Raw genomic sequence first — 26,486 nt, 5'->3', positions numbered from 1 at the left:
TAACATTAAATCGCGAGCCCTTTTTGACAAAGTGTCGCGTAAGGATCACGTTGATCCAATTTTTTTTGATACCTTATCACGTAAGGATCTAACTGGCGCCCGAGCGAATTAGTGTCGCGTAAAGAGTGAAGAAACGGCCCCTTAGTACAAATTGGGAAAAGGACGCGTTGCACGCTAGCCACTTCACCCGCGATAAATAATAAAAAATAAATAAGAACATTTTTTAAAAGGACAACATACATTGATATGTAAAAAACACAACAAGTGAAATTTTTAAAATTCTGTTGAAGACAGACAAAACGTGTTTAAAAAAAAACAAAAGTTTTACTAAAGCTAAAAAAGCCGATTCAAAACAAAAATACGTTTTTATTTTGAGGATAACTCGAATAAAGTGTCAAAACACCAAGTGTAATTATTAAGTTGTTAAAGGAAAAACGTATACTAAAAAGTAAAAAAAAATGAGTGAAGTTATTAACATTTAGTTGGATACGAATCCCATAAAAATCATTTACAAAAAAAATATAAATTAACTTATTTGTGAACTCAAAAAATCACAATCTGTGAATGACCAAAAACCAAAATACAAAGTGTTTGAAAAAAATGAAAATATTTCCAAAATAAATATACGAAGAGTGTTGAAAAAAAATAAAACATTTCATATATTTTAAAAAAATAAATTTGCAAATTGGTGAAAACATCAAAACAAAATTACAAAAATTGGTTGAAAAAAATTAAAAAAAAATAATTTTCCAAAATACATTAAAAACTGTTCTATAAAACTAAGAACTTAAGAAGTGCTATCTGTGACCCCACAACACAACCATCCCAATCTAAGAAGAAATCTTGCAGCTACGAAAAGGATCAACAAAGTTTTGAGCCTCACAATAGATGACCAATAACATCGCTACAATAGAAGGACCTACCAACATGACATCTTTAAACCTGCTATTACTATTGTAAGTTATTTTTATATTTATAATAAATTATAAGTAGACATAAAATAACCGCATAAAACATACAAAATATTTGTAAACTATATTAAAAAAAGAAGCACTTTATACTTAAATACAAATACAATTTCAATACCCTTGTTAAAAAGAAACTTAATTCGTTTAAACGTTGTACAAAATACAAAAGTTAAATTTAAAAATAAATAATTCTTAAATTGCATCTGAATAGAATTATTTTTAAAATAAAATGGCAAATCCTAACAACCTAGTCCGTCCACCAATTCTAAACGCACCTACACCAAATCCTTCCCATCCCCCAAACCAATCTAACAGACCTGAACCAGGACAGATAAACTTAACAGACCTTAGGAATATTATACTAGAAATAATCAATAGTCAGTTACCTCACGTACTACAAGCTACATTAAATCCGAACGCAATTCAGACAAACGCAGTCGATCAAACCATTGACGCGGAACACGTAGGCAGTATAAGTGACCTAGATAAGATCCCCGATGTTGTCAAATGTCTGAGGGAATTTTCAGGGAAACCAGGAGAGTTTAACTCTTGGAGAAAGAGCGTGGAAAGAATTTTAAAAATATATGAAAACCTGAAAGGTACTCTAAAGTACTACGGTATTTTGAACATAATTTGAACAAATTGTAGGTAATGCGGACATAGCATTGGAGTCATACAATACTCCTTTAGATTGGCCAGCAATTTCCAAGTGCCTTACTCTACACTACGCCGACAAACGAGATGTATCCACATTAGAATACTAGATGACAGGTCTAATTCAAGGGAACTCCACAGTACAGGAATTTTATCAGGCAGTTTATTCACACCTATCCTTGATACTGAACAAACTAGGAGGTTTAGAAGCTGGAAATGGGGCTCTAAGTCTACTAACACAAACTTATAGGAGCAAAGCCCTCGATACGTTTATAAGGGGATTAAATGGCGACCTACCCAGATTACTAGGAATGAGAGAACCAGCGGATTTACCCCAGGCTCTTCATTTATGTCTCAAATTAGAAAACCAAAAATTCCGTACTAACCATGCCCAAAATCAAAATATTCAACCAATTAAAAAAAGCTATTATCAAACCACTCCGTCTCAAAGATATAATTTTCAATGGAACAAACATCAGTTCAATCCAAACATAGCCTACATACCTAACCCACAAAATATTCCTAAAATGAACAATAATTATAATATGGGTATTCCAAGTTTCGGCCACCCAAGACAGCCTCCACCACGCCCAACGGCACCAAAGCCAGCGGAGCCAATGGATGTTGATCGCAGTATTCGATCGCAACAAATCAATTACGCAAATAGACCAACTCAAATAGGCCAAAAATCCACCGTCAAAACAAAACGTTAGTCCACCGAAAGCCCAACGAACATTCCATATAAATACAGATACAGGAGATACATTCGAGCCCGACAACATTAATTACGAAGATTATTCTGAAGAACATACACCACAAAATTACGACCATGATCCGGAAAACTATTTCAATGACTCTTATCTAGAAAATAATATACCAAACTATGAAGCAGATTCCGAACTTGATGACATTCATTTTTTAGAATGACAAGCTCTTCGCTTCCATATTTTGAGTGTCGGACGAAGAGCGGGAAAATCTTAAGAATCTTGATAGACACGGGATCTAGTAAAAACTACATCCAACCGGACTTAGTAAAAAAAAATAATTCCAAATGAAATTCCATTCTTTGCAAAACCTGTTGCAGGTGATGTAAAAATCACATCACACACGTACATAAACCTTTTCAAACTAGACGACAAACTTAAATTCTATCTAATGCCTAGTCTAAAATCCTTCCATGGCATTCTAGGTAATGACAGTCTAAAAGCCTTATACGCAGTTATTTACACAAATAAAAATTACATGATCGTTCGCAAGCATACGAAGGTTCAACTTAAGCAACATGCCAGTCAAAGTGTAAATACTATAAAATTACGAGATGACCATATGAACCCCAGGCAAATAAAAGCCATGAATTGTTTAATAGATAAATTCTCTAACCTCTTCGCAGAGCCAGACGAAATATTAACTTACACAACCAAAGTAGTTGGAGAGATCCGTACATCAAATGATTCTCCAGTGTATACCAAATTCTACCCTTACCCGGCTTCATTAAAACGAGAAGTCGAAATGCAAGTAGAAAAACTTTTAAGCGATGGAATCATACAACCATCAATATCACCATACAATTCACCTGTATGGATAGTTGATAAAAAACCTGATTCCCAGGGAAATAAACAATATAGAATGGTCATAGACTACAGAAAACTAAATTCCGTTACAATTTCAGATAGATATCCAATTCCTGAGATATCCGATGTTTTAGGAAAATTAGGAAATAGCAAATTCTTTTCTGTCTTAGACTTAAAAAGCGGATTCCACCAAATTCCATTAAAAAGCTCTGATGTAGAAAAAACTGCATTTTCTATAAATAATGGTAAATACGAGTTCACTCGCTTACCATGTGGTTTAAAAAATGCGCCGTCGATATTTCAACGAGCTCTCGATGACATTCTCCGCGAACATATAGGGAGAATATGCTACGTATATATCTATGATATAGTTATATACAGCAAATCTGAAGATGACCATATTCGGGATATTCATAATGTCTTCAAAACTTTAGAAGAAGCTAATATGAAAGTCCAATTGGACAAATGTCATTTCCTTATAATCGGATTTATAATATCCGAAGCAGGTATAAAAACCAACCCCAAAAAAGTGGAAGCTATTGCAAACTTTCCACAACCCAGAACTATTAAAGAACTTCGATCCTTCCTAGGCCTTGCGGGATATTATCGCCGTTTTATAAAAGATTATGCAAAATTGGCAAAACCGCTGACGTCACTTTTGAGAGGTGAAGAGGGTCGAATATCGAAAATACAATCGTCTAAAATTTCTATAGAGTTTAATGCAAAGGCCGTAGAAGCTTTTACAAAGATAAAAAGTTCCTTAATATCAAGAGATATTTTGTTATACTATCCAAATTATGAGAAGCCCTTCGAGCTAACAACTGATGCCTCAGATTATGCTCTCGGAGCAGTTTTGTCTCAAGGAGACAAGCCCATTACATTTATATCAAGAACTCTGAATAAAGCAGAAGAACATTACGCTGCGAATGAAAAGGAGATGCTTGCTATTATATGGGCCCTTAACAGTCTTAGAAATTTTCTATATGGAGCGGCAAAAGTGAAAATATACACAGACCACCAGCCACTCACCTATGCTCTAAGTAATAAAAACAACAATAGCAAAATGAAGCGATGGAAAGCCATATTGGAAGAATATGACTATGAACTCTTTTATAAATAAATAATTGCGGCCATATTTTCCTGCGATTCAGGAGCCAAAAGTAATTGCTCTTGATTTTTATCCGCAATTTTATTTGAATTTCTTGTTAGGCAACGATATTTTATAATTTTTCTATTAATTGTTGCCATCATACTAGAGTAAATGTTAATAGAAGCATTATATTTACTTTCTGCCAAATGCAGATATTCTTTGGTTACATTTTCCGAATTTTCTAAGCGATGCTCTTCCTTTCCTCTAAAAAACTAATATCTAAATTATTATCTTCTATTGCACCGATTTGTGCACCAAATTCTGTCAGAGCGTCCAATGCTCTAAGGAAGGTTTGTAGAGGAGCGATGGCCATAATTAAATGAAATACCGAACAATTTTAGGGGAAAATGCAAAAATAAATATAATAACAATTTTATTTATATTTATCTAATAGTATTAAAATTATTCTTACTTCAATAATAACAATAATTTTACACCCAATACCAACTACTACAACAAATAGAGATGACCGACCAACGTAGTGTAGCTACTTAACCTAAACGGACACGACAGAAAGAGGAATAAACAAAAATATTCTTCATTCGTTTGTTATGTTCGTTCACTGATACAACAAAGCACAAACAACTAGTGCTGATCAGAGAACAACGACAAAGCAAGCAGTGATGTTGGTGGATGATCAAACAGCATTGTTGTTGTTTGCGACAAACAAAACTGAAAATGAATTTGACTGTTGTTACAACGAGAAAAAGAGAATAAATGTAACAACAACAATATGCAATATTAAAGCGGACAGACCAAACAAAAAGAATAATATTGCGATCTTTGCTTTAGGTAGTAAAGCACACCAAACTAAGAACTAACAACGACGACGTTTTTGTTGGTATCAACGAAACGAGATGTTTAATGTTTTGTTGTTTTGCATGAACCAAAACAGAACGAAAATTAGAAAACGATTTTTGCAACAATTTATTTTTGAGTTTTGTTTTGATTATGATGCTGCCGAATGCAAGCATCCAAATTAGAAGCCAACGATTGGCGGGAAACAAAACAAGAGGGAAAGAGGTGACGTTGTAAAACGACTTTTGGACCTGAACAAAACCGATTGTTTGATATTGTCGCGGCAATGTACTAACGCGAGCTCACTTTAAAACACTGCACTATACGTACCTTGTAATGCAGGATTAATGGACTGTATATTGCGGATTCCAAAGCGTCCAAGAGGGCTGGAATATCCGGTCCAAATGTTTAGCTCCGAGGGGCTCCGCCGATGGGAGTGAATACGCCGAATGCGTCGAGCAGTGGACCGTAGGGTGATATATAAAAAGATAAATAAAAACACAAATCACACATAAATCCAACTATTTATTCTTAGTTTGGTTGGTAACGATATTACATTTGGCAACTATATGCCTATCTATGCACAACGATATGTGCTTGCAAACGATATTGCGGGTGTTATCTGAACGGAAGACAGCGAAATACTACTTGATGTCTGAAGGAGGCGGCAAAACAAGTGACAACTAATTAGTAGTTAAAAAGTCAAAGGCGCTAGCACAAGGTTGCAATAAACCGTAGCGCGTACATTTTAACCAAATCAGGGCCAATAAAAACCAACTTTAATGCAATTCTAAAAACACATACCATTCCCCTGAATGTACAGTTGTTAGCTGTATGTCCTAATCTCTCAACACTTCTAGCAATCGCTAAAAAATCGTGTAAAAAGCTACTTCCCTTTAAAATTGAAAGCAAACTGCAAACACACATGAAGTATTTTACACAGCGTACGAAGTAAACTATTGCAAACGTTTGCAATCGTTTTGTTCTGTATTTTCCCGAAGTACGAAACAAAACCAATATTCAGCTAACGGCACTTGTTTTTTTTGTTTTGAACTGTTTGTGTATGTGAGTGGAAACAAAAACAAAACTGAAATGTACTCTGCTGGATGAGCAACATTGAAAACGGAACAGTACAATACACATCGCAAACGATTGTTTGTATATTAACTCATTACAAATAATATAGAAAGTAATATTAAGATGAATTCATGTATTTTTATTCATATTTGAAAATGGTTAAAAATTTAATTTGCATATTCAAATGCTCCATTTACTTTTGTTAATAAAATATGCTCCAAGTTTGTTGGTGATAGACGAAAACAATCTCTCCACGCTTATGTACATGGAATAGATAAAAATGAATGCAATTGTTGTTAGGGTATTGTTTTCAGTTGTCCAATAGTCTATAATATTTGCAGTTCATAAATTAGGAGGTCACGTTCAATATTTTTTATTAGTGGCTCACTGCAGGAAGGTCTATCACAAGTTTTAAGGTAAGCTTCAAGTGCATCTTCAGTATTACTTCGGCACAAGAGGTTGAATTAGAAGATTCGAATTTAGAAAAATATGTAGATGTACAATTACTTTTTGAAAAATATATAAAATCTTAAATGGCCGGTCTTCTGTCATACGAAGTGGTCTGCCGTTTTTAGTATACAATCCCACTATAGGATTATCCAAACTTTTCTTATCAATTATGCATAAAATTTTTAATACATTTTTATTAACTGACTGTTCATTTTCTATTTGTATGTAGTTTTGATAAAGATTAGGGTGTGCAGTTTTCAGGTGTCTTTCTAAATTACCTTCATGTCCGCATAATGTTTTATGGCAGTCACCGTTTCTGCGTATAAATCCTTTATTTTGATCGTCGAAATCAAAGATTTCTAGTGTTTTATCATTTTTTGGACGCGGCTTGGTCTTACAAACTCGCGGCATGGTCTTACAAATTTTCAACTGCTAGTTGTTATCGTACATGAATATAGGTAGTGTAAACAAATGTGAACAATTTAATGTGAACATTGAAAATTCAAAAATGCTATAATAATACTTTAAAAAGAGGTAGATTTTTAAAAAAAAATTTTTGTACAATGTGATTGGTGTCGTTTTTATTATAGTTAAAAAGGTTTAACAAACAAACAAATTTTTAATTTAAATTTAATTTTTTGACAGTTCATTGTATCACTAGCTTGTTGAATACACTCAGTGTTGCCAATATTGTGCAAAAATACAGTTTTGTTTGGCGATGGTCTGAATGATGTAGCAAAAAAAAAATAAATTTGTTTAAAGTAGAATTTGGAAAACGTGTAACAATACTTCGACCTTTCACTAAGTGAAAAACTTAAAATTATGTCTAGCATACAACCAAAAAATAAATGAAAATTTTATTTAGAATGGCAACTCTAAATACACCAGCCAAAATTTCGCTCAGCAAACGTTTCCTGGCGATTTGTTCGCAAACAGAATAGATTGGCAACTCACGGCCATAGTACATTAAAGCAAACGTACTGTTTGTGTATTTCTGGCATTGAATGGTTTGTGGTTTTGTTTTGTATGAAGTAGAAATTTTAAAAGTTTGTGACTTCGTGTGAGCGGTACCTTAATCGTTTCGTTTGTTTTCGTTCGCTGATTTTACATTTTGCAATTTTAGGAAACATGAAATATACGACTATGTTGCTTAATGGGGTGTCACAAGTTTTTAACCGCGAAAAACGTTTTCGAACCTTCGCAGTTGGCGTTGTGTTAAGTACAAGGGCGATTTTTTTTTCCACTATTTTAAGCCAAAAACGTTCACACAGATAAGTTTTACATTTAAAAATGGTATACCTATTGTATATCAAGAAATGGAATTAAATCACAAAACTTCATATTGAGCTTGACACTAGTATTACTATAGAGTCAAATCAGTTCGGATTTGCTGCTACCTGTAATAATTATACCATGGTTTAGACTATAGATGATTAACTAACTGGGTTTAATAGTTCCGGTGGGTTAACCATAGTAGGAGAATACAGGTAGATGCAGCAATGCTTGGGAACATTGATATGCCAAAATCTTTAAAATGTTTTGTCAAAAATAAGTAGATTTTTATATGTATTTGTATACGATGCTAATCGGTGGTTGTTATGATGTATTTGTCAGCAATTTTTACAAATTTCAATAATTTTTAATTTAACATTTTCAATTCCAAAATTGGCATGATAATTCATTGTTCCACCAGCTGCGTCGATGCGACTACCTGTATTCTTCTACACACGGTTTACTCATGGTAGCAAAATACAGGTAGTAGGACATAGCTAAATCGACATAGAATTTTATGCTGATCAACAATATATTTATATAAGTTAACACAATCTCTATTGTCCCACCCTAATACTTTGGTCAAACGATGGCGAACTATAATAATTGTTCGTCCAACATAAATACCCAAAATACTTAAGTAATATATATATATATATATATATATATATATATATATATATATATATATATATATATATATATATATATATATATATATATATATATATATATATATATATATATATATATATATATATATATATATATATATATATATATATATAAAGAAGAAGGTTTAACAACACCATACAAATACCCAAAATACTTAACTAATATATATATATATATATATATATATATATATATATATATATATATATATATATATTTCTGCGCCTTTTTGTGGAGTATTATATTGCAATACGTTGAATAAATGCTCGTATGTTTGGTGTTGGCTAAGCAATGATGATGAATATAATTGCTGCCACTGTGCCTCGTGTGGGGTGTTGCATTGCAATATGTTGGACGAACCCCTACTTAAGTAAGGGCCGTCCTCGGGTCTTTTGTAGCTATCAATGACAGCTTCAATAACATCGCGTTTTACTGTTCGTCTTCGACACAATTTGAATGGAAGAACAGGACAATAACCGCTGGACCGGTTATTGTCCTGTTCTTCACGACATCGATGTGTTGTAAGTTTTCAAAATTTAATCTTTGAAGATACGGCAGGCTCAATATCTCTTGATGACTTGTGATATTAGCTATAGTAGATATAGCCGACGTCGGTACCATCTTCAGTACCATCTTCTGGTTTTTGTATATGGAGTCATTAATACTGATTTCAGCTTCAAACGTAATCAAATATGTACCGGTAATTATTGTTACGGTTCCTTCTGGGTTTTTTATAGTGGCTCTGTTGTCGTTTATTATCATGACGCCATCATCGACAATCTCCAATGGTTCAAAATGACTTGGTCTTGTTCTGCAGTGTGCTATAGTACCCGAATGAAGCTGTTGATCACAAGTTGGTTGAGAATATTCTTGACAAAATGATGAAGTTAGCGTTGTGGTACAGTTTCCTATTGCAATTATACGATTTCCACAATTAGCGACGCTGTTGGTTTCAGCAAGATGTAGTATTTGCCATTATGTTGGACGGGGTGCATAATTATTTTCTTACATACTAGTTTGGGCTTGGGATATTTAATAAGAAAATGCAACATTTCATTATACAGTAGGACCTTAATTAGTGATAATTCTAGCAAGTCTGTTACAGTTGTATTTGTTGAACTTATTTGTAATAATTCATTTACATCATCGGAATCTAATAGCGTAGGATTAATTACATCTGCTTTTACAAGAGTGATTGATAGCATTAATGTTTCGATTTCCGCAATTGTAATTCTGTTTCGAGCAAGTAGTATTTCGTATAAATACCCTGTATGAATTTGTTCAGGTTTAGCATTTCCAATAATTTTATTGACAACATCTGTTAACTTATTTATCTGATCCTGTGTTTTAGAGTTGATTGAAACCTGTTTGTTAATTTAATTTATAAGTTCCTTCTGTCGAAATTTCTGTTCCTCAAATCGTCAAAATCGGGAGTCCCCGCTATTATTTTTAGTGCTGTTCCCAAGATGTTAATACTTCTCGCGTGTCTGTGGTGAACATACAATGATTGTAGGAGGGAGCATATTCGCTTAATATCAGACTCAAGTATTTTCACCATATGCGAGGAGGGGAAATGTTCCATAAGTTTTTCGGTTTCGTCCGCAATTTCCAAATATATTGTCAGATTTGGTGTATGTCGTAAGTAGTCAAAGTCCTGCCAAATTATAACATCCCCATCTTCAATCGGTATGTAGTCGGAGCCAGAATAGTCAATTAATTTTGTGGTAAGGGGTCTGATAAGCAACATCATCAAAGTCCTAAAATTTGTTTAAAAGAGTTGTTAATTATAATCGGATTATACAAATTTTGAATTATCTTATGTTGTCCTTGTTGACCACCCTTCCTCTAATAAGAAGCGTAGTTCCTAGATCGGCTTCTATTGTTTCTTCAGAGTATAACGGGGTCAATTTGTTTCCTAGCCTTTTGTTGTTTTTCACTACAACTGACTCACCAACTTCAAATGTTCTATTTTGCCTGGAGGCATTGTTTCTATTTAGTACGGTCTGTTGAGCTTTTGAAATTTTTTCTTTAATTTCCTCCCTTAATTCGGATGAGGAGAATTGGAAAATATCTATCGGTCGTTTGTTGGTTATTGAGTGAATAGTCCGATTATATTTTATGGTTGCTAGTAAAATAAGGTCAACTGTGCTTTCCATTTTCTTTTCTAATTTGAGGCATCTAGCTATTTCAGAAAGTGTGCTATGAAAGCGCTCGACTTGTCCATTTGATGTGCTATGAAGGGGAGCAGCGTTTTCCACTTTAACATTAAATTGATCCCGTAACAGGGACATAATAGTCTCAGATTTTAGTGAAGGTTCGTTGTCATAGTAAATATTTTCCGTGTGTGGAAAAAGATTCATTAGTTGTATAATCGGGCCTTTTAAATCTATTATTGTACGAGATGGAATATGTTGAACAACCGCAAACTTTGAAAATTTATCGATGCATGTTAGAAAAAATTTTTTATCCGTTGAAAATACATCGATATGTAGCATTTCGCCTACGTAAGATGGCGTTGGGGTTACCCCAAGCTCATGTTTCATAGGGTGTCTGTCGTATTTAGCCCTCGACCACATTTTACAATTTGCAGCAATTTCATTTGCCAACTTTCCCGGTTGGGCACGGTTATGTTCGATGGCAATAATTTCCCTCTGTTCATTTTTATCAAAAATGTCCTGGACAAAATTTTTGCAGTGCCAAAATTTAGTAGCGGGAAAGTATCTAACCAATTCATGCTGAATACAGGCTAAAGTTGGCAGATCGCAATGTATTGCATTTACGACATTTGGATTGATCACTGATTTTACTTCGTTTAGCAATGTTTCCCTGCTTGTGAAGTCAATCATATGTCCAGTCTTCTCAGTAAAGACAATAACATTTCTTTTAAGTAGGAAATTTGCCTCCCGGAGGAAAATTTGGTTACTAAAGCAATTGACCGGTTTTTCTGTAGACCCAATGGTATAGGTCAAAGATATTTCGCTGTGTACCGTTGCGAGATCTGAGTGATTATCCTTTTCCAAAGTATTCAAAGATTGAGGCTCGAAATGTTTCTCGGTGCGCATAGATTCTACATTCAGAGTATGGATGTTCTGTCGTGAAAGGGCGTCCGCCACATAATTCTCCTTTCCAGGTTTATAAATAATTTTGGCATTATGTTCGTCAACAAATGCTGCCCACCGTTTTATTTTAGCATTCGGGTTTCTATCAGAGACTGAAAATGTAAGTGGTTGGTGGTCTGTGTAAATATTTAAATATCTTACTCCATATAAAAAGTTCCTCAATTTTTGAAGAGCCCAAACAATAGCTAAGAGCTCTCGCTCATTAGTGGCATAGTTTTGCTCTTTATCTTTAAGGGTTCTGGAAATCATGGTGATTGGCCTCCCCCCTTGTGAGAGAACTGCTCCCAGACCCAATGAAGAGGCGTCTGTTGTAAGATCAAAAGGTTTTTTGAAGTCAGGATAAAGAAGCATAATTTCTTCAGAAGCAAGGATTTCCTTTAATTTTCTAAAGGTCTGCATTTGCTCTTCATTAAAATTTATTTTCACCCTTTTTGATTGAGAAGCACTAATCTTGCCGTTTTTGCCCTTTAGAATATCTGTTAGCGGCTTGGCGATAGATGCGAAATCTTTAATAAAGCATCTGTAATAACTTGCCAATCCTAGAAACGACCTTACGTTGAAGAGTGTAGAAGGTGTTTCATAATTAAGGATGGCCTTTGCTTTTTCCGGGCTCGTTCTGATGCCATTTCTGGACACAAAAAAACCGAGGCATTCGACACTTTCCCGAAAGAAGTGTGATTTTTCCCGAGAAATTCTCATATTGGCCCCCTTTAATCTCTCCAGTACCCACTCAATATGTTTCACATGGTCTTCTTCGGTTTCGGAGAAAATAATGACGTCGTCGACGTAAACATAGCATGACTTTCCAATTTGCTCTCTCAGGACATCGTCGATGGCTCTTTGGAAAAAGCTGGGGGAATTCTTCAGACCAAAAGGAAGACTGCAAAATTCATATTTTCCATTTCCAACTGAGAATGCAGTTTTTTCACGATCTTGTTCAGATAGTGTTATTTGATGGAAACCTGATTTAAGGTCAAGTGTCGTAAAAAATCTTGCTTTGCCAAGATTTGAGAGAATGACGGGTATTTGGGGTATTGGGTATTTGTCATCGATCGTAATGCTGTTCAGTTTCCTGAAGTCTATAACTAATCGTTTTTTGGAATTACCGTATTCATCCTTGCCCTTTTTATCAACAACCCAAATGGGATTATTGTAGGGTGATCTGGAAGGCCGTATTATGCCGTTATGCAGAAGTTCTTTTACTTCATTGTTAACAAAATCTGCTACACCCATGGGATATGGGTATAGTTTTGTATAAACGGGATCACTAGAATTAGTTCTAATGGTAGCTACAATATTCGTATTATATGGAAGTGATTCTTTGGGGTTTGCAAAAACACCCGAAAATTTTTTTATCACTTCCTTAAATTTTTCCGCAACGATTTGAGAATATTATTAGAAATTACTATTAATAGAACAGTGTTTGGCTTGCTTGTTTGGGATACCATAGTATTTTGTTGTTATAAAAACAACAATAATGGGATTTTGCCTGACGATTTTGCAACAACAAAATACTATGTTATCCCAAACAAGCAAGCCAAACACTGTTCTATTAATAGACACAGGCACGGTCGACGAAGGGGTGTTTGTTGTAACAGACAAAACAAACTTACATGGTTATGGTACTTCGTTCAGGTTGAACGAAAGCATAACAAGTGGAGAAAGATGTAAATGTTTATAAGTGCGGTTGTAAGATTTAGAAGATTTTCCAAAAGAATTTTAGTTTTATGTAATTCTTTTGTTCCTCTTCTATTGAGCTTACGATCTCGTCACTTGGGTAAAAAATGTTTTTCGTCATAGAAGTTATTTTTTAAAATAACTTCTGGGGAGAATATCCCAGACAAGAAACAAGGGAACTGATGAGGATTGGTGGCTCTTTCCGAAACCTAGGTATTCCCTACCTTACCCCCTGGTAAACATTACCATCGTTCTCCACTAATAAACAAACGTTGTTTTTATAAAAACAACAATAATGGGATTTTGCCTGACGATTTTGCAACAACAAAATACTATGGTATCCCAAACAAGCAAGCCAAACACTGTTCTATTAATAGACACAGGCACGGTCGACGAAGGGGTTTTTGTTGTAACAGACAAAACAAACTTACATGGTTATGTTACTTCGTTCAGGTTGAACGAAAGCATAACAAGTGGAGAAAGATGTAAATGTTTATAAGTGCGGTTGTAAGATTTAGAAGATTTTCCAAAAGAATTTTAGTTTTATGTAATTCTTTTGTTCCTCTTCTATTGAGCTTACGATCTCGTCACTTGGGTAAAAAATGTTTTTTGTCATAGAAGTTATTTTTTAAAATAACTTCTGGGGAGAATATCCCAGACAAGAAACAAGGGAACTGATGAGGATTGGTGGCTCTTTCCGAAACCTAGGTATTCCCTGCCTTACCCCCTGGTAAACATTACCATCGTTCTCCACTAATAAACAAACGTTGTTTTTATAAAAACAACAATAATGGGATTTTGCCTGACGATTTTGCAACAACAATAAATCTAAAATGTATATTTCGAGGTGACAAATCTTATATACCCTCCATACTATGGTAAAGGCTATAAAAAGATAAGAAACTTACTTTTCAAAAATGGTGACAGTTTGCAATTTGCATTGACCTGATCAGCACATGCATTTGTTTCAGAAATACGACAAATTTTCTGTGAGTACCTACGTCTCAATCAATTTTTGATTTCTTACTATTTGTCTTATATTTTAGATTACGAACTCTGTCATCAGTTTACAAATGTAATTGTTGGTCAGCATCGCTGCATTCTAGGTCTTACAACACTGTCCGCTGCCATTGATAAAGTTCGCATATCCGATACCAAACTCACCCCCATACATGCTGACCTTTACCAAATAAGTCTTATATCGATGTGTTTGTTAAAAAATGTATTAACAATTTTCAATTAAATTTTACATTTAGTTCCAATTACAATATTTTTTTCTGACATTTTTATATGAAGGCTTCCACAGCCATATTTCGTCCTGACCACCATGGAATATCAGAAAATTGGAAAATTTGTTCTACCAAAAGCTGATTTGGAGAACATTTTATATGCTAAAATACTCGTTACGATCTTTACTCTCATTTTAAATTCATAGTTTTTTGGACGTTTTTATGTGAAGGCTCCCAGAGCCATATTTCGTCCTGACCATTGATACGAAAATGTTCGTGAAAACCTCATTTCAACAATTCTAATAGTTCATTTTGGACGAGGTTTGAATAGGGAAGCCTCCAGAGCCGATCTTCTGTCCTGACCACCAGTTGGAAATCAGAAAATCTCCAACTTTGTTCTACCAAAAACTGATTTTGTACTAAGTATTGATACGAAAATGTTCGTGATGACCTCCTCTTTAATTGTAATAGTATATATTGGACGAGGTTTGAATAGGGAGGACTCCAGAGCCGATCTTCTGTCCTGACCACCAGTTGAAATCTCCAATTTTGTTCTACCAATAACTGATTTTGAACTAAGTGTTGATACGAAAATGTTCGTGAAGACCTCCTTCTTAATTATAATAGTTCATTTTGGAAGAGGTTTGAATAGGGAGACCTCCAGAGCCGATCTTCTGTCCTGACCACCAGTTGGAAATAAGAAAATCTCCAACTTTGTTCTACCAAAAACTGAATTTGCACTAAGTATCGATACGAAAATGTTCATGAGGACATCTTTATTAGTTGAAATAGTTCATTTTGGACAAGGTTTAAATAGGGAGACCCCCAGTGCCGATCTTCTGTCCTGACCACCAGTTGGAAATCAATAAATTAACAACTTTGTTCTGCCAAGAACTGATTTTGGACTAAGTATTGATTCCCTGAGGGTGTTTGTCAGTTCACCTAAGAGGGGCGTCCCCACCGTCGGATGGGGGGATGGATGATCGCACTATTTTGCTCGAACTAGGCCGTCCAGCTACGAACTGGGTGGAGCGGAATAGTTTAATCACCCGTCCGAGGGAGTTTTTACTCTCTGCGGACAATAAACTGTCTACGGGGGTGTTCCCCAAAAACAAAAAACAAACATGGAAGAATAAAGAAAGAAAAAGTAACTGTGCAGGGCCTAAATAACCCAGTACCGGCGGGTGTTTGTGATCCAGCCACGAGTCACACCCTGTCGTCATCCAACGATCGTCAGAACAAAAAGGCAGTCTGGGGCCCAACGGCGAAAGCTCAAAGGCATCAAAACACTAAAAATTCTAAGGATGTTCCAAAGGGGACTACAAATACCCCCCAACTCCGCAGGCAGGGAAGAGAATAAGGTCCCCTGAGGAACAGAACACTGCTAAGTCGGCGAAAAAGAGCTTCCCACCTGCATATGCTCCGGGCAAACTACGTCAAAGACCTCGCAAAGGAGGCTGCAAAAGGAATCCTTTGACCGAGGGCGAGAAGGTAAGCCCCAGCACTGGAAAGGTGTGCCCGACCGTGAAATCGACTGCTAAACCAGTCTTACAAAGACTATGGGCATGGCATTCTATATCTCTAACGCTGTCAGGTTCATAAATAATAAGGTGAGGACCGGAGACGAAGACAGTCTAGCAGCGAGGAGGAGAAAGAAGACCCCCCAAGCAACACAGAACAGGTAGTCGGCGACAAAATTACCGACTCTCAAGAAGACCGTCTACTGGAGGACCAATGATCGAGGTCATCAAGACCAACCTTCATCGGAGTGAAACGGTAACCTTGGCTCTGATGAAACTAATAAATTCAAGTAAGATTCACATTGGTTTAATTTAGGAACCTTGGACAGTTCAGAACAGGGTCTTTGGACTAAACCATATAAACTGCCAACTATTCTATGCTAATACAGGGTCTCGACCAGGAACTTGTATAATATGTCACCAAAACGTATGTTCTCTTTTCTCCCACAGTTGTCAACATCGGACGCAACAGTACTAAGGCTGGGGAAGGAAACATATACCTATCGTCCGTTTACCTACCGTTCGACGCGCCGACATCACCACCTTTGTCGGAACTGCAGCGGCTGATGAGCAAAACAAAACAAACAGGTAACGAAGTATTAGTAGGTAGCGCTGCTAACTCTCACCACATTGCGTGGGGTAGTACTAACATTAATAAAAGGGGCCAGTCCCTACTAGATTATCTAAATACTAACGACCTAATAATTCGTAACATTGGGAGTAAGGCGACCTTTGTAAACAAAATTAGGGAGGAGGTTTTAGACATTACTTTTTGTTCAGGACATCTTAAAAACGAGATTCAGAATTGGTGGGTTTCGGAAGAACACTCTTTCTCGGATCATAGGAATATAAGGTTTGAGCTAACACGGCCCTCCCGGAGCCAATAAGTTACAGGAACAAATCCAAGACTGACTGGATGAAGTATGGGAGACTAGTAAAAGAGAGGCTAGGGCAGGGAATTGAATGCCTAAGCACAGACGACGTAGACAGATATGTCAATAGGTTAACGGAGAACCTAGTAAAGTCTTTCGAGGAATGTTGTTCACTTCGAGAGAGAGGTAATCTACCTTCTGTCCTGATCACCAGTTGGAAATCAGAAAATCTCCAACTTTGTTCTGCCAAAAACTGATTTTGAATTAAGTATAGATACGAAAATGTTGGTGAAGACGTCTTTAATTCTAATAGCTCATTTTGGGCGAGTTTTAAATAGTGCATCCTCCAGATTCGGTCTTCTGTCCGGCCCCCAGTTGGAAATCAGAAAATCTCCAACTTTGTTCTATCAAAAACTGATTTTGGACTAAGTATTGATACGAAAATGTCCGTGAAGACCTCCTCTTTAATTATGTTATATTCCTCCTTCAGTGGTGCTATGGTGTGGTTCGACTTGCTCAGACAGTGGCCACTTTCAGGGGGTTCCCAACCCTGCCACCACTAGCACAAGGGGAAGAACAATAAATATAAATTGTTGTACCTAACACACACATAAAACGAAACGATTACATATTTGACGTGCCACTATGACATGGAAGCTTGATGATAAATGCTTCCACACTGAGCCAGCCCAACCTGGACCCTTTCGTTCCCTATAATTATTCCTTTTTAAAGTTTCCCTTTTTCCACGCACTCTCTTACATCAATACAGCATACCTCTAGCTTCCTCCCTCACATAAAATTACAAAAAACAACATAAAGTAATTTACGTTTTCACACAACAAAAAACGACAATTATTGACATAGTCAGTATATTTAACATTAATAATAATAAAACATTGGTTTCGCTTATACTCTTACTAGGATCATTAACGCCGAATATTAAAAATTTGGATGGAGTATATGACTCAGATTACCTTTCTGTTACGGATAGTTGCTCAGCCCAATCTTTTTATTTCTCTTCGCTTATGATACACACCTGACTAACAGAGCTCTTTCAGTGGGTTTAGGACATCTTCAATTTGGCCCATAGGTTTAAACAAAATTCACGAAGGACTATCGGTACTTCAGGGGTTATCCTTCACTGCTATGATATACCAGTCTGGCATTAATAACCTATCACAAATCAATTCACTAATGTACTATTCACACTAACTACTAATTAGCCTTCTTATAACTACACAGATAGTTTCATATATTCTGGAATTCCTTTTTTAAGTTATCCTATTTGTGTGGTGATTAATATGTTTTTTTAAAGCTGAGTTATTTATTTAACCGCTTTTTCTTATTTTCCTTTCAGAACTTCTTTCCCAGTATTCCTATGTACCGCACTTGCGTATAAAACAAATGATCGTGATTCGGAGTTATCTGTTTTCCAGCTTTTTTAAATATGGCAATCCGGAACAGACGGCATCAAAACGAACTTACGGACAATGGCTTTATAGCTGCCCACAGTTATTTCGACACGGCATAGGCGAAATTCAAATTGGGGGAAACCAATCCTCCATGGAAAGAAGCAGATCTCCTCTCATGCACTTCTTGAGGAGGCCCCCGTATATCTTGTTGTGATGAAACACAACACACATATTTTAAGAAAAAAATTATATTCAATACATTATATTATGAAAACTTTTATACGATTTTTTATTATTTTTTCTGGGACTTTCGTTACAAACAGGTTAATGCATTTGACTGATCACCATTACAAAACTCCCTTAAATTATCCCGTTGCAGCCTTTTATATCGCGGGTACACACGCCAATATTAATTTTCCCTCCTTTCAAGTTTTCCATCAATTTTCCCTTCTTCATCATTTCTCTTAGTGTGCCCCATACGTGCCAAAAATCACGGCAGCACAGGGTTGTATTTTATTAACTTTACGACACGCACCCACATTTCCATTAATTACCCAATTTAAGCATAAAGATGGCAACACCACTCATAACTAAGTGGCCGGTCATTCATCTTTTTCGCCTCATTTTCTTGCCGTTAGTTGTAGGAGTCGGAGGTGTCGACATGTTCGGGGAATTGATGTCATTTGTGAAAACCCCACACGCAACATGGCTTCACAATATGCAAGGAGTTCGAAGCAAATTGTGATGTGCGTGTTTTATTCATTTTCTCGTTTTTTTGTTTGTAATCGGCCCTCAAGGAAATAATAAAGGATTTCCCTAAAAATAAGAAGTATGCTTTGCCGAGCCGAGCATGTGTCCTAATATGAGGATATGATGCCTACAAAAACAGGTAAGTTGATATGTGGTCCGTTTATATTCATATCTATTCCTAAATTTCTTTGCAGGAACGCTCATTGAATACATTTTTGGGTGAATATTTGGAGGTGTCTCAATAAAATCCCCGTTGTCATGCATATCTATATGCACGCTTCATAATTTAAGAGCATGTTTAGAGTGAATTACCAGTAAAAAAAAATTAAATTTTTCGAAGCACCTGACCGCAATGTTAGGGAAACGTGAGAATTGTGCTTGGCTTGGAGGTGTATTCCAGAATCACTGTAATCAAAGGTTCCTTTATTTAGAAAATCTTTGGTAGCATAGAAGCCGCTGCCACGAAGGCTTGCAGCATTGTATGGGTCCATGCAATCCTTTTACGGCCTGACTCTGTTGTATAGCTATTTTACTTTGCTGTTCCAACTTTCTACGAGAGCTATGGCTCTTAAGTTTAATTTAGGGGCTATGACCGGATTGATTTGAAATTTTTACCACGTGTAGATCTTTTTAACCTGATTACGGCAAGGTAACTTTTTGTGGGGGAAATATCCGGTTATTCGACCCGAAAGTTCGGATACAAAATCTATGTTTTATCCGGTTGTACACAAATGAAATGAACAAAATGGGTATAATTTAAAAGCTTTTGGAAATACCTTTCTAAAACGTGGTATGTAATGGGTTGGTTTCAATCGGTTCCGGAGTAATACAAAAAATTGGTATTTTTGTACGAAACTTTTTGAAAAACCGATTGTAGCCTACACTCTGGCCTTTCCAAAAAGGTGCTTTAGGTATTGATATCTCTTGTATTTCCGAAGATATTAGTGTTGCAAATCATGGATATCGATATCTGGCTATGGATATGGATCGCGTAGCTGGTATTGGACATACCCCAGGGGAGAAAATCTCAAGCCCTGGCCGAAGGCCGGCTACCTTCCAAAATTATGTTTAGAAAAACTATGGATCGCGTAGCCGGTGTAGGACATACCCCAGGGGAGAAAATCTCAAGCCCCGGCCGAAGGCCGTCTACTTACCAAATTTACAATGTTTAGAAAAACTATGGATCGCGTAGCCGGTGCAAGACATACCCCAGGGGAGGAAACCTCAAGCCCCGGGCGAAGGCCGGCTACTTACCAAATGTACAATGTTAAGAAAAACTATGTATCGCGTAGCCGGTGTTGGACATACCCTAGAGGAGAAAATCTCAAGCCCCGGCCGAAGACCGGCTACCTATCAAAATTAGAATGTATAGAAAAACTATGGATCGCGTAGCCGGTGTTGGACATACTCCAGGGGAGAAAATCTCATAATTTGCATCACATATATCTTTCGAACTATAAGAGATATCAGCACATATGATACCATTTTGGAAAGGCGGAACCGGTTCCAATAAACCTATCATATGACAACTAGTTGGATAGGTTATTCCATAAGCTTGATTTCCATTTTGTATATAACGGATAAAAACCTTATTTTGTATTCGAACTTTCGGGCCAAATAACCGGGTATTTCCCCCACGAAAAAATTACTTTCCCTTAACCAGGTTAAAAATACCCACCTGCGGTAAAAATTTCAAAATGAACCGAGCACAGCCCCTAAACCCAACTTGCTCTTGCTAGAGATAGGTATTTTTACCCTGATAACGGGAAATTATTTTTTTTCTTTTGGGACGGACAGATCCAACAACGAAAAACCCGAAGTTTTTAATAGAGTTAAGCCCTTCATCCACCAGTACAAGAATAGCTGCAGGCTTAAGTTATGTTTAGGGGCTATGTTTCGTTGGTGATGGGTGTATTTAATGTATTTCATAAAACCTGAGTATTTTCTATTCTAAAAATTATCTACTTTTTATAACGAACTTATCATCTATAAGGATATCTACATTGCTACGTTCAAATTATATAGCATGGTTTACTTTCTTGCACTTCACAAATTTCACATTTAATACTTTTTTTCAACTGTGCGTCAGAAAAAAAAAATTTATTTAAAAAACTATGAATGAAAAAAGTCCATGAAATAAGCAAATGTTGTTCGATAATGAATTCTCATACCCCAGTTATTAATTCCATACATAACATCACAAATCAGTTTATGATACAACAACATTTTCAAATTCTGATATTCTACTGGTGGTCAGGACGAAAATCTGACTATGGAAGCCTCCATATAAAAACATCCAAAAAACTGTGAATGCCAAATTAAAGTGGAAGCCCATACGAGTATTTTGGGCATACTAAATGTTCTCCAAATCAGTTTTAAGTAGAACAAATTTTCCAATTTTCTGATATTCCACTGGTGGTCAGGACGGAAATCTGGCTCTGGAAGCCTCCATATAAAAAAGGTCCAAAAAAACTGTGAATGCCAAATTAAAGTGGAAGCCCTTACGAGTATTTTGGAATATAAAACGTTCTCCAAGTCATTTTTTGATAAAAACAAATTTCCAATTTTCAGATATTCCACTGGTGGTTAGGACGGAAATCTGGCTATGGAAGCCTCCATATAAAAACGTCCAAAAAACTGTGAATGTCAAATGAAAGTGGAAGCCCTTACGAGTATTTTGGCATACAAAATGTTCTCCAAATCAATTTTTGGTAGAACAAATTTTCCAATTTTCTGATATTCCACTGGTGGTCAGGACGGAAATCTGGCTCTGGAAGCCTTCATATAAAAATGTCAGAAAAAACTATTGTGATTGCAACTAAACTAAAATTTAAGGAACAGCTCTAGTTCAGTGAAAACTCTTCGATTTTTTCGAAATTTTTCCCAGCGGTAGGTATTTTTACCCTGATTCCAAGAAACTATTTTTTTCTTGGCCCCGGGCGAAGGCCGGCCACTTACAAAAGGTATCCAATTTAAAAAAATTAGGTTCGCGTTAGTCGGTGTGAGACATACCCAGAGGAGAAAATCCCAAGCCACGGTTGAAGGTCGCCTATTTACAAAAAGTGTCAAATTTAACTGTGGGATTTTCTCCTCTGAGTATGTCCCCCACTGGCTAACTCGAACCAAAGTTTTCTAAATTTGACACTTTTTGTAAAAAAAAATTTAATAAACACATCGATTTATAACTTATCTGGCAAAGGTCAGCATGTATGGGGTAAGTTGAGTATCGGATATGCGAATTTTATCAATGCCAGCGGACAGTGTTGTAAGACCTAGAATACAGCGAGGCTGATCAACCATTACATTTGTAAACTGATGACAGAGTTCGTAATCTAAAATGTAAGAAATACTATTATACTTTCACTGCATCTACCTGTATTCTTCTACCATGCATGTGTTCTAATAATAATATTTGTTGTCGATCTATATTATAGAAATAGATAGATAGGTTATAAATTCTATAACAAAAGACAAAAGGCGAAAACAGAACAGAACAGACGGGGCAATGTTGGTCTATGCGATTGTCGCCGTGTAATATTGATAGATATTGCAGTTCTTATGACGGCGTTAAGTATTTAAGATATTGTGCTGTTCAATCTCCTATCGTTGGAGTTAGAACACACGCTTGGTAGAAGAATACAAGTAGATGCATCGATGCTTGGGAACATTGATATGTCAAAACATTTTAAATGGTCTTTCAAATATAAGTAAATTTTATACGTTTTCTTATACGACGTCATTCGGATATTATTATAATTCGCGTTTTCCAGCAATTTTTACAAAATTTGAACAATTTTCTATTCAATATTTTCAATTCTAAAATTGGTTTGACATTCCATTGTCCCAGCAGCTGTGTCGATGCGTCTACCGTATTCGTATTCTTCTACCATGGAACACATGATTGTACAATGAATGGTACGTTTAGACTCATGGTAGAAAAATACAGGTAACAGCAAGTGTTGTTGTACAACTATCGTAACAACAACCACATACAAATTTGTTTTTGTACGTAATACAAGTGTCAGAGTTATATGTCCAAAAATGCAAATAAAATAATTAATTTTCCATAAATTATTTTAATTTCACAAATATACAATTTTGGAATTTGGATTATTAAATTTAAAATGCAGAAGAATACTTCCTCAATTGTTTAGTTTGAATGTTTTCATACCATTCCCCTTAATGTACAGTTATTAGCTGTATGTCCTAATCTCTCAACACTTCAAGCAATCGCTAGAAAATCGTGGAAAAAGCAACATCCCTTTCAAATTGAAAGCAAACTGCATACACACATAAGGTATTCTACATTTTGCAATTTTAGGAAACATGAAATATATGACTATGTTGCTTAATGGGGTGTCACAACTTTTTAACCATCGCAGTTGGCGTTTTGTTAAGTACAAGGGCGATTTTTTCTATTATTATAAGCCAAAAATGTTTACATTGCCCTGCAGATAAATTTTATATTTAAAAATGGTATACCTATTGTATATCAAGAAATGGAATAAAATCACAAAACGTCATACTGAGCTTGACACTAGTATTACTATAGAGTCAAATCAGTTGGGACTTGCTGCTACCTGTAATAATTATACCATGGTTTAGACTATATCATGGCCCAATTATAATGGTATACCTATTGTATATCAAGAAATGGAATAAAATCACAAAACGTCATACTGAGCTTGACACTAGTATTACTATAGAGTCAAATCAGTTGGGACTTGCTGCTACCTGTAACAATTATACCATGGTTTAGACTATATCATGGCCCAATTATAAGGTCGACCAGAAAGCGAATGTGCAAAAAAATACAACCCTTCACCTACATGTATTGAGCTTGACACTAGTATTACTATAGAGTCAAATCAGTTGGGACTTGCTGCTACCTGTAATAATTATACCATGGTTTAGACTATATCATGGCCCAAGGTCGACCAGAAAGAGAATGTGCAAAAAAATACAACCCTTCACCTACATGTATTGTCAAAATTTCTTTATTAGGGCGAAAAAAAGTATTTCGCCTTGACAGAATAACATTGCAGCGAATTTCTGCTTTGTTTATTTTGGAAATGTTTGTGTATGTGAAATACAATAAAAGCAACTCGCATTTATGGATATTTTCTTTAAATTTTATTGGCAAGTTTGCTGTGCCAGAAGTAGCCTCTGAAGGTCTGAATGTTGCTTCACCAATTTGTTTTTGCTGAAGTCCCACATCAAACGGTATTGACACTCAATGTCTCATGAGAATCTTTTCTTTTATTATGCAAGGAATTCGAAGCAAATTGTGATGTGCGTGTTTTATTCATTTTCTCGTTTTTTTGTTTGTAATCGGCCCTCAAGGAAATAATAAAGGATTTCCCTAAAAATAAGAAGTATGCTTTGCCGAGCCGACCATGTGTCCTAATATGAGGATATGATGCCTACAAAAACAGGTAAGTTAATATGTGGTCCGTTTATATTCATATCTATTCCTAAATTTCTTTGCAGGAACGCTCATTGATTACTTTTTTGGGTGAATATTTGGAGGTGTCTCAATAAAATCCCCGTTGTCATGCATGTATATATCCACGCTTTATAATTTAAGAGCATGTTTAGAGTGAATTACCAGTAAAAAAATTAAATTTTTCGAAGCACCTGACCGCAATGTTAGGGAAACGTGAGAATTGTGCATGGCTTGGAGCTGTATTCCAGAATCACTGTAATCAAAGGTTCCTTTATTTAGAAAATCATTGATAGCATCCAAGCCGCTGCCACGAAGGCTTGCAGCATTGTATGGGTCCATGCAATCCTTTTACGGCCTGACTCTGTTGTATAGCTATTTTACTTTGCTGTTCCAACTTTTTACGAGAGCTATGGCTCTTAAGTTTAGTTTAGGGGCTATGACCGGATTGACTTGAAATTTTTACCACGTGTAGATCTTTTTAACCTGTTACGGCAAGGTAACTTTTTGTGGGGGAAATATCCGGTTATTCGACCCAAAAGTTCGGATACAAAATCTAGGTTTTATCCGGTTGTACACATGGTACAATGAAGAGAAGGTAGGTCAACTTTGAAAAAATTGCAAGTATAGAGGTCTACCTGTTTGGCTTGTAATGTCATAAATAGTATCAAAACAATAACAAAATCAAACAACTTGTTGCATTTATTTTGAATAAATAATTGAAAACCGCGAAAACTGAATGAAAGATCAACACTTCTTTTCAAAACGAGGTTCTATATATCTCTAAAGGATTATTTCGCTACAAAAACTCTAGATTTTGTCGATGCATACGTTGAAATAAACATTTTGAAAACACCCCAATTTGAAAGTTTTCTGAACAATTTTTTTGTTTTTGAAAAGGAAACAAGTACATAAACAAATAAAGATGACATATTAAGCCAAGAAAATAAAAAAATTGAAATCATATGTTATCATAGCCCTACCTTGATATCATTGTATCATGGTTGTACACAACTGAAATGAACAAAATGGGTATCATTTAAAAGCTTTTGGAAATACCTTTCTAAAACGTGGTATGTAATGGGTTGGTTTCAATCGGTTCCGGAGTAATACAAAAAATTTGTATTTTTGTACGAAACTTGTTGCAGGCCGTTCACATTCGGCGCAAAAAGGCAACAAATATATGGGGCCGGGTTTTTTGGCAAAACCTGTCCACAACCACCGCAGAAATTATCCCAATTCTGTTGGTAGTGCATCCCATAATTGGTCCTCAAATGGATTTGCTCAGTTTTCTTGGGTTTTTAGTGAGGATGGTGAGGATGCTTCGAGATTTCAATTTGCTTGTAATTTCTGCGGGGTGTGTAGTCTGGGTGGCGATGGGATCAAAATGCCGGAAATGGTTTGTTAGGGTTCGCTACGTACGAAATTAGACTCGAACAGGGTTGAGTAAAAGAGTATTATAAAGGTAGTGAATGACAGGGTGACTCAGGCTAAGAAGTGACTAGGCAGCCCTATGATTGCTGAGTAGGTGGGAACCTACTATAAATATGATCAAAATTTGTTTAGACACAATTTGAATGAATGATTATGAAAAAAAAAAAAAAAAGCGGCACGTTGAAATAAAAATTTAAGAAATATCAGAAGAATAGAAAAACAAAAGATTTCGAGAGAAATATTAAAATGTTTTTGCTGATGTCTCGCTGCCGTATAAGGTTAAAGGAAATTGGCGTTGTTTGGGCGAGTTGGTAACGTATGTGAAAAGGGTTGGGCGAATAGTTAGACAGCCGTTGATTTTTAAATGAGAGACTCAGGGGTGAGGTGAAATGAGAATTCACAATAGAATAAAAA

At 35.8% G+C, this 26,486-nt stretch overlaps 1 protein-coding gene across 1 annotated transcript in view; it reads right to left on the bottom strand.

Annotated features, from left to right (window-relative positions):
• Window positions 1-26,486, bottom strand: part of LOC131803642 (ankyrin repeat domain-containing protein 6) — a 328,879-nt gene that overhangs the window by 287,837 nt on the left and 14,556 nt on the right. The window lies entirely within an intron of this gene.

The sequence above is a fragment of the Musca domestica genome, unplaced genomic scaffold, assembly GCF_030504385.1.
Source record: "Musca domestica strain aabys unplaced genomic scaffold, Musca_domestica.polishedcontigs.V.1.1 31, whole genome shotgun sequence".
NCBI lineage: Eukaryota > Metazoa > Arthropoda > Insecta > Diptera > Muscidae > Musca > Musca domestica.
Note: the sequence above shows the minus strand (reverse complement) of the source record. Positions and strands in the feature narration are given on the sequence as shown.